Consider the following 9953-nt stretch of genomic DNA (forward strand, 5'->3'; position numbering starts at 1 on the left):
CCAAAGTTAAGCATGCTGAGGATGAGAAGAACAGTGATTCCTGGCAGAAACTGGCACAGGTAAGGAAGTGGCATACAAACTTCCTGATAAAGGAACCAAAAAGTGAAACTACAGATAACTTATCTAAAGCTACTGAGCAGACACAGCTGGCCAAGAAATGTATGAATGACAGTCAATCACTTTATATTATAATAGCCCAGTCCCACTCTTTTTGTTTGTTTAGGTTTTGTGGGTTTGGGTTTTGTTTGTTTTTTGTTTTTTGTGGGTTTTATTTGTGGTTTTGTTTTTTGTTTTGTTGTTTTGGTTTTTTGGTTGTTTTTATTTTTCCATGTAGACAACAACCACAGCCTTTCCCTCATCCACTAAGTGGATTGCCTTATCATAAAATGAGACCAGGACCTGTCTTTCATAAACCCATGCTGTCTAGGCCTGTGTAGAAACCTGGACAACAAGGAGTTAATGCACTTTTATAGCCACCAATAACCACCACTGTGCAAGCTGGAAAAGGATGTGGCTGGAGAGGGGGGTTGTACAGAGGCAGAGCAGCACCTTTCTGGGGCCACTTCCCTGATCTGGTCTGTAGAGACTAAACAACACAAAAAGCAGCACAAATTCAGAGGTGAGGTCAAGAGGCAGGCATGAACTGTTGACCTAAGGACTGAGTCCAACAAAGACCCTCAAAGTCTCCCAAACCATTTCCAGAAAGGTCTGGAATAACAGACTGTGCATGCTAACTCATTTATAGGAAAAGTGAGAAACCTAATCCCAGGGCAGGGAAAACTACCTATAAAAAGGTAGCCCCCAAAGCTCAGGTAGCACCCCCAGCACCCTGGACACCCTGTCAGCTAGATCAACTCTAGACCTAGAACTGATGATCTCCTTTCCTCTCCCATCTGTGCTCTCTGCATCTCTTTCTCTCTTCTCCCCACCTTTTCCTTGTTTTCTTTAATTCTCTATTTCTCTTACTACTAGAAGATAAAGGCAAAACTTATACCACTTTCCATGCCAAGTGTATAATTTATTAGTAAAACTTTGTGAGCTTTTTTGGACCCTCTGGCATTTATTGTTCCTTTTCAACCACAGGCACCTGCAAATCTTCCTCTTAGGAATGGGACATGACAGCCTGATTCCCTGGTTGTCTTGTGTGGGCCATATGATGGCACTCAAGATACTCTACTCCACAACCTTCCCTGGCACCAATGTCAGGCCGGGTCCTCCTTCTGACCTTTCATGTGGGTGGGTATGACATTTGCTAACTTAGTAATTAATCTAAAGGATATAGGGAAGTACAAGGGGCAACAGAAACCTTGGGGGTGGGGGGAAGAGCGGGGAGAGAAATAAAGGATTAAAAGGCTACTCAGAGACTGAGGTAGCACCAGCAACAAAGAAACAACATTGATGGTCCCACCATCTCATAGTAGTCTTCTGGACAAAATGCCCAGCACACAGCTAGACAAGTCCATAATATATTGCATGAACAATTGGCTGCCCAGCTGGGCTCAGAGTTATAGTAAGTGGGGTTACATCAGGCTGGCAGCCAGTCACCAGCAGGGTCCCACAGGGCTCAGTTTTAGGGCCAGTGCTCTTCAATACTTTTATAAACAATCTGGACACACAGGTCAAACATACATTAAGTAAGTTTGCCACTGGTACTAAATTAGGAGGAGCTGCGGACTCCCTCAAGGGTAGAGAGAGATCTAGATTGACTGGAGAGCTTTGGCAATCATCAATGGTATGATATGTAAAAAGAGGAAGTGCTGGATTCACCAGCTGAGACAGGTCAATCCTGGTTATATGTGCAAATTAAGGGATTATAAGGAGCTAAAGAGCACAGTTGCCTGTCTGAAACACTGTTAAGGCCAGAGAAGGAACTTGCCATAAGATAAGATGTGATAGCCATCACACTAGGAACTTGAGATAAGCACAGAAGGGAGCAACAGGAAGGAGCTAATTCCTGGAAGAAGGAGATCTGGTTAGCATATCCCAGTTAATGCATCCAGACAAAAATTCCCACTTTGGCAAACTGTGAAAGGGAAGCAACTGCTCATATGCATATCACCAGTCAAAGAAGGATGACCCCAAGCTATGGGACAGACAGCATCTGTGACCACTGACAACCATCAAAGACCCTCAAAATCTTGGAGGAAACATGCACAGCAAGAGGACACACCCATCCTCACTTGGCATCCAAGGTATTAACAAAAGAAGGATTTATATATTTTTGTGAAAGCATGACTTAAGAGAGTTAAATGGCAAGGCTCACTCTATTGCTACATAGATAAAGCATATAAAGGAAAACTGGATCAGAACTTGTTTAAAATCATTTTCACGGAGTCTGGGATCAAAACGTAAGAGTGCTAAAGGATAAGGGAGACCCTCCTATTGAGTCAATCAGGCTTTATTCAACGTTTTTATGTCTAAAGGATTCAGGAGCTTAATAATTATCTAATTTAACATTACAAAATGATTCAATAGAGTTTACCATAAGCACAGAAGTAACTTAATTATAAACCTGAGTCGGCAATATTCATACTATACTTGTTATAGGGTATTCAAAGCCAGTACATTCGGAGGTACCTGTTAAAAATTCCACCACACCACATCACCACAGCCCCCCCAGATCAGCGAAATACTCATGTGGAATGCCTTTGCATCTCCCAACAGGTGAAAGGCTGAGCTGTGAGGAGTGGGGCTATCAACCCAGTTTTTAGATTTCAGTGACTTTCAGTCCTCCAAGTATTAGAGTTGGCCAGCTCTGAGAGGCATCCACCCACAGTGAGAGGCTGGCACACGAAGCCTACTGAGGTCTAGGAGAGCTCCAAGGGTCTCACTTCAGACTGCTGTTTATAGGGTCACAGAATGCTTGGCTTCAGTCATCTGTCAATCTCCAGGATGATTCAGGCAAGTAATGTTCCAAGGCTGTCAGGGGATGGCTGACTATCTCTTGTCCTTTGTAAGCCAACTGAAGCTCCTGCTGTGGACAGTGCCTTCCTGCTTTAGTCATGCATGAGATAAGGTCGAGGAAAGCTTCATTGCCTAAGTCATTGCTCAAGGCTTAGTCCTAATGAGAATTCCTAAGACTGTAGAGCAGCCTGAGGAAGGGAGAAAATGTACCACCACAGGGAGCAGTGGAGGGAGGGGTGCTGATCTCCTCTCTCTGGTGACCAGCGATAGGAAATGTAATGAAGCTGTGCTTAGGGAGGTTCAGATTGGACATTTGGAAAAAGCTCTTCACTGAGAGGATGCCCAGTCAATGGAATAAACTCCTCAGGAAAGTGGCTGTGTCACCAAGGCTGTCAGAGTTCAAGGACCATCTGAACAACATTCCTTGTCATGTGGTTTGGTTTTAGAAAGTCCTGTGAGGAGCAGGTAGTTGGACTAGATGATCCTTATGGGTCTCTTCTAATTTGAGGTGTTCTGTGATTCTGTGATCTGAAAATCAGTTGCTACAGAGTTGAATATCCTTCTCAACATGCCAACCAGGTTTCATGGGCCCAACATGTGTAATGCAAGTGAGAAACTAAAACTTGTTTCTTTGTTAAGAGAAACTCAAGATCATGCTGCATTTCTCATTAGCCTTGCACACACTCACAGGCACGCCAGCCACAACTTCCCATTACAGCAGAGAAATCAGGAGTCTGTTGCAGCAGATGGGCTTCAGGTGCTTATCCTGTAATGGTTTTCTTGTTGCCTGAGGCTTTTTGGTTTCTTTTCCAGTCAGTGCTTAACCTTTTGGGGATCCTTGACCTTTGCCTTCTCCAGATTCCAAGTTGCCAGAGCGTGCCTCCCAGCCTAGTGCTGTTTGTGTAGCATCCCTGTCCCTTCCTCCTGCTGTGAGACATAGCCTCTCCTTGGTCAAGAGCTGAGTATACTGTGAAAAACAGGAGCTATCTACAACGAGGTGTGACCAGCAGGACAATGAAATTCATGTCTTTGAGTGGAATCCCTCCTCGGGCTGAATTTTCTCATCTTTTATAAGCATAACTGATCATGTCAGATAACTTCTACAATAGAAGTTGCATAACGAAGAAAAGAACTTTGGTTTTCTTATCCTGTAAGGTTCATCCAAATAAAGCAATCTAAGATTACATCACTCAAATAAATATGCATTTGTTAAGCAGAGAATTTGTTAAGCAGAGAATATGTATTAGACAGGTGGGTTTGTGCGAAATTTACTGCATGAAAGTATTTACTTTTTGCCCGTGGTGTGCTTGAATTGTGGGAATCTCCACCTTGCACCCTGCAAAGAGTGAACAATGTCTCTTTTCTAAACTACACTCTATACCTGTGTTTAGAGAGCTCCTAAAATCAGCAACATAAACCAGAATTGGGTGTAATGACCCTGATGTGTGCCATGGCTGAACTTTGGACAGGAGAGCACTTTCAAAAAGTAAGGGAGTCCATGAAACATAATCACCATGAATTAATTATTGGAAGGTGGTGTCAGGATATAAGCTTGCTCTTCTTGAAGGCTGATACAGCAATTATATCAGTTACACTGCACTGGGCCAAATTGCTGAGGTAACGGTGTTGGAAACCCAAGGTTGAAAAAGAACATCAGGAGTAGCCAAATTAAGGCCAATTTGAAAGAAGTAATATGGGGAGCATTGTTTATTTTGGGAGAAATCTGTGCAGAGGCAAGCAGGTGTGGGTAGGGACAGTGAAAAGGTGGGCTCAGGGAAAGAGAAAATGGGCAATTAGATATAACATGAGGTAAAGAATAAAGAAGAGATCTTTTGGCACTAGGATTGCAAGTTGTTATCAATGGCAGTATTCAAAAATGGAGGTACCATGGACTAAATACATCCTGGTTTCAATTTCCATTCTGTCTTGGGGTCACATGCATTTTAATCTCAGTCCATGGCATGTCTCATTCATATGTTTCAGCTCATCTAGATGTCCAGATTCCATTACAATTGCTCTATGTTATGTTGATTTTTGTCAAGAGTGAGTCTGCATAGACTCTAGGTCAGGTCACTAACATTGTTAGTCCACACAAGTTAATTTTCTTCCAATCAAAACCCACCATCAGTAACAGTATTGTTCCCTGCATCTTGAAACATGAAAAACTGTTACTGATCCATTGCACTGACTTTCTATAATTCTCAAAACAGTGAAGGCAGACAGACTCATTATTTCCATCATCTTCACCAATAATAGATGAAAAATCTGTTTTCACTGAAAGAAACAGTATTTCACTTGTGGAGATGCTGTCAAACTGTTTCCATTTTTTTCTTGTTACCTAGATCTAGATCATGTCCCTACCTGGATCCATACCCAGGGCCCTGAGCAGCCATCCTGGAGCTTTGTCTGACCCTGGTTCCCCTCACTGGGCCAGGCCCTGATGCTGATCCATGGGCTGACGTATCAGCGTTGCCCAGTGCCAGTCACTGGGACTGCCCCCGCCTGCCCTGCTTCCCAGCTGGGGTGTTAGGATGGCCCTGGCTGCCAGCCCTGCCCTGCTGCCCTTTGGAGAAGCAGTCAGTCAGGGAAAGCATCCAGTTGAGGCTCAGCTCAGGGTTGTCCCTGCCTCCACTTACATACTCCTTTCTCTTTGACAGGAGATTATCACGCTCACGTGGTTGCACATCAAACAATTCAGTGTTGCAGTAACTGGAAGCTGGGGTCACTGTGAACTGATGATTATCAGCAGGCACAGCATGTTCACTTTGTGGACTGAGACTTGATCATGCACACCAAGCCCTGTCCTTGACTCCTCGCCAATCTCCCGAGTCCTCACCTTGCCATGAATAACATGTCTTTCAAAGGGCTATAAACCAGCAGAATGTTTTTAGTATTCTATATGCCTTAACTGTGATGCACACACTCATTTTTCATTATGGCATTTCATTGATTTTATATGACAAAGGACCCATTCTATTTATAGTCACAGAAGGACCTCCACCTTTATCCTGCAAATTGTGTTTGACAACAACTTCAAACACAAAACTGTGTCCCCAACCTCTGCGAATGCATATATTTGGAGGGGCACTTTCACTTCTATCATTCCTATTCTAGCAATTTTCTATTTTGTTTCATATCTATCACCATTCCTGATGCAACCCAGTTATCCAGGTCAGAATATCTCACTCTGAAAGAGTTTCTAGTGAAGGTAAGGGCATAATGAACAGAGTCTTCATTGCAGAAAAGTGTTTCAAAGAACTAAATCCCAGGCACCAATCAACTTTGAGCTTCTTAAAACTGTAAAAGTCAGGGATAACTGGTAATTTCAGTTCTTCCCCCTCTTGTTCACTGCCTTCTGTCATACCTCTGTAACACTTTTCATGTTTATCACGCACTGCTTGTGCAGTCAGGATGACTGAAGGTCATTCAGCACTTGCAACTGTTGCTTCATCCTCAGACCTTGGAGGCTGGTCATGGTCACCAAACCCTCGGAACAAAGGCCTCCAGCTGGGTCAGTAACTCCTGAAGTCACGCATGTGGGATGTATTTCCAGTTATCGTGTTAATGCATTATGTGTTTTTTTTATTCCTCTGCCTTCTTTTCCCTTTCCTGTTTTCCTAATCTTCGTGTTTCTGTGGGTCACTGATGTTTGCTGTTATTGATTGTATCACATGCCTCAGGCTGGCAATCTAACAGGCATAACCATCACTCTTTCATTCAGTTCCCTAATCCTGTTTCTCTGATGAGCTTTCACATGTGTGATCCACAAATGGTTCCTAGACTGACTCATCCATTTCTCAATCTCTTTACATGGATCCTTATTTGAAATAATCTTCCCATCTCCTGATTCTCACGTTTTGACTCAAGCAAACATCCAGAATCGTATTCCCTGCGCACAATAATCTGAATCTCAAACTACTCATCCTTCTGTCACCTCTCCAAAATCACCTGCAGGACTGCATACTGGAATTACCTGCCCAGAAGTTCGTCCCCGTGGATGTTCACAGCTACACATCCAATGCACTTAACACTGAACTTCCAACAGTCAGCCAGATTTTGCTCGGACTGAAATTATTCATTCACACTTCAAACTCTTCTACCCACAAGGCATTCTTTTACAGTGGCTGGGCATTCTTGCTTTGGTCCTTCATTACTAAGAGCATGCTGTCATAACCTGGAGAGAATCAGATTTAAACTTAGTAATATGCCATAATTAGACATATATTAAGGAAGTGCAGTTGAAAAGTGTTGTGTGCATGTATTGTATTACCAATGATGTATAAAGTGAATTTTGAAGGTTTCTAGAACAGGGAAGTATCTAGTCAATAACCCTAGAAGAGAACCATACTGGAATGTGCTAAGACTATTAGGACTCTACACCCAGATAAAACTATCAGGATACTAGATATTAAAGTATGTCAAGCTACATCAGAGAAAATATGAGCTATGTTACCAGGATATCTTGATAGAAGTCAAACTCATGGGGTCACAAATGGAAATACTCTCAGGAAACTGTATCTTAATGGTGTAGCTTTGAAGCCCAAGTAAAATGGTGGTGTCATTTTTGTTACAGAGGCCAGAGGCTGTGATTTAGTTTTGTACTGCTTCGAGGCTGAGATTTGTCAACAGCTGCTTTGGCTCAGCTTGTTTTATCCTGCTTGGGGCTTTACATTTGTTTGTTTAGCTGTAACAGCAGTTGCCTAACAATCAGATTACATATAATATTATCTAACTTGTTTTAACATTAGTTAACTTCATGCAATCGCACGTTATACTGTTATAGCAGCTTTTTATGTAACTATAGGGAGCACAAATAGGTCATTACTTCTGTGACCTAGAAGCATCTGGAAGAGTATCGAGTGCAGGATGATAGCAGAGGCCTTGAGAGTACAGGCACAGGATGACACTGGAGATCTCAGGGTCATAAACAAGTCACCAGTGATTACCAGTCACTAAAGGAATGCAGCCTTGGGAGCTGGATAAAACCGGTTTTAAGGAAAAAAAAAAAAAAAGAGAGAACAAAGAGCAAGTATCTGACATAAACTAAACCACAGACAGTGAATTTTGTTATAATAAGGAATTGTGAAGCAATAAAGAAAGAGGAAGATGCGGTGCATGTTACAGGATATAGAAAAATAAATCCAAGCACAGACCCTAGAGTAAGGAAGTCCCCACCGACAGCATCAAATTTCTCCCAAAGAAGAATAAGGGACACCAACAAATCACCATAACTCTCCTTTTTCACTGTCAACCTCTGGTGCCAGAGGGGTAGTGGAAGGGTGATTCTTACACCAGAGAACAGGGTAGGTAGGTACTGGGAAGTTTCCATACATCTGTTTTAACTGCTAATTAATGTGGCTTTTTCTGTAATAATTATATTAATTAGATTACTAATGTTGGTACAGTTGTCACCAGACTGATAGCAATGCTTTGCTGTTGAGACTTCAGTTATTCAAACAATAAATTGTACTCACTACAACGTATATCTTTAGTCTGCACAAATGGTACATATTGCAGCCCAATATTGAAGAAAACCGAAGTGCCTGTAATTCAAACACTGCATAAGAGACCCACAACATGATCCAGTGTAGAATCTGTTGAGGATGTGTATAACTGATACCAGAACTGGTAGATGGACACCTAAGACTGCAACAACAAGAAGAGCAACGAAACCAACATACCACTATAGCAGGCTAATGGTTATAGCTCCACTACAATAATAATTACAAATGGCACAGGCACCACTGCCTCAGGGTGTACAGATTCAATCACTGACATCACACAGTGCTGTGCATTTCGGTTTTGCCTTAGTAACGGCAAGTACGCCTCTGATGTTTGTGTTGCCTCTGATTACTTCTGCTTGAAGCCTGTTGTAACATGGATGCAGCAGTGGGCCAAGAGATGAATTTTTAGGAGTATTTGCTTTTTCAAGCAATACAAATCTAAGAAAGTCTGTCTCCTGCCAGCCTTAAAGGGGATTTCAGGATCTCTGACCTGGAATATTTCTTTTGTCCAAAGATTTCCAAACATGGAGTGTATCACCTGATTCACTGCTAGTGTTTTGTGGAGTTTTGATGTTTGTGGGGTTTTTGTTTGTTTGTGTTTTGTTTTGGGGGAGTTTTTTGTTTGGTTGTTTGGTTTTTTTGAGGGGTGAGGGTTTGGAGCTGGCACCAGCTTACCTTTCTGATATTTTTTTTTGTGGCAAAACTATTACTTGTGTGGTTGGCATGATGGCTAAGAAGGATGCGTTGAACCTGGCACTTTTACCCTTGCAGCCTGAAAGGTTTCCAATTTCAATTGTTTTACAGCCTCTTCCTGCTTTGGACCTGTCACAAAATAGGTGGTTTAGGTCACTTAAAGAATCACTATCAAAGGTAATAGTGAAACCAAACTTTAATATGAATTTGCAAAAGCACAACGATGTTTAATGGAAAGGTTCACTCTACTATTTATTATATGGATAATACATATAAAGGAAAAGCAAATTAGAATAAATTTAGAGTGATTTATATGGAGAGCAGAGGTTTAAAAGGCTTAAGGGAGAAAAGGGTAAGGGGGATCCTTCACTGAGTTGCAAGATTCAGAGTGGACCCCCTTGCTTTCTAGATTCCTTCTCAGAGGGGAGTTTGGGTGTGGTTGGATCCAAACTTAGGCTCAGACTTGGTCCATGGTATATGTCTGAAGGATTTAACAGGACTTAATCATAGAAGCCCTTAAATGTTAAATTAATCAATAATCAACTACAATCACAACAACAGTAACAATAACGTGCATACTATATTTGCTGTAGAGTGTTCAAGGGTATGTATATGCACAAAGGTATACCTATTAAACAATTCCCCTTGAGAATCAGTGAAATACCCACATCTGATGCCTTTTGGTGTTTCTCAACAGGCAGGGGCTGTGCCTCAAGCAGTGGGGATATTAGCCCAGGTCCCATCACCATCCAGTGGTTCTCTAAGTTTTGCAAACCTGAGAGTTCACACACTCTGAGAGGTGTCCCACTCAGAGGGAGATGTGGGTGCAGCCCACTGCAGTCCAGAAGAGCT

This window comes from Myiozetetes cayanensis, unplaced genomic scaffold (genome assembly GCF_022539395.1).
Source record: "Myiozetetes cayanensis isolate MyiCay16 unplaced genomic scaffold, myiCay2020 scf3, whole genome shotgun sequence".
In the NCBI taxonomy this organism is placed as follows: Eukaryota; Metazoa; Chordata; class Aves; order Passeriformes; family Tyrannidae; genus Myiozetetes; species Myiozetetes cayanensis.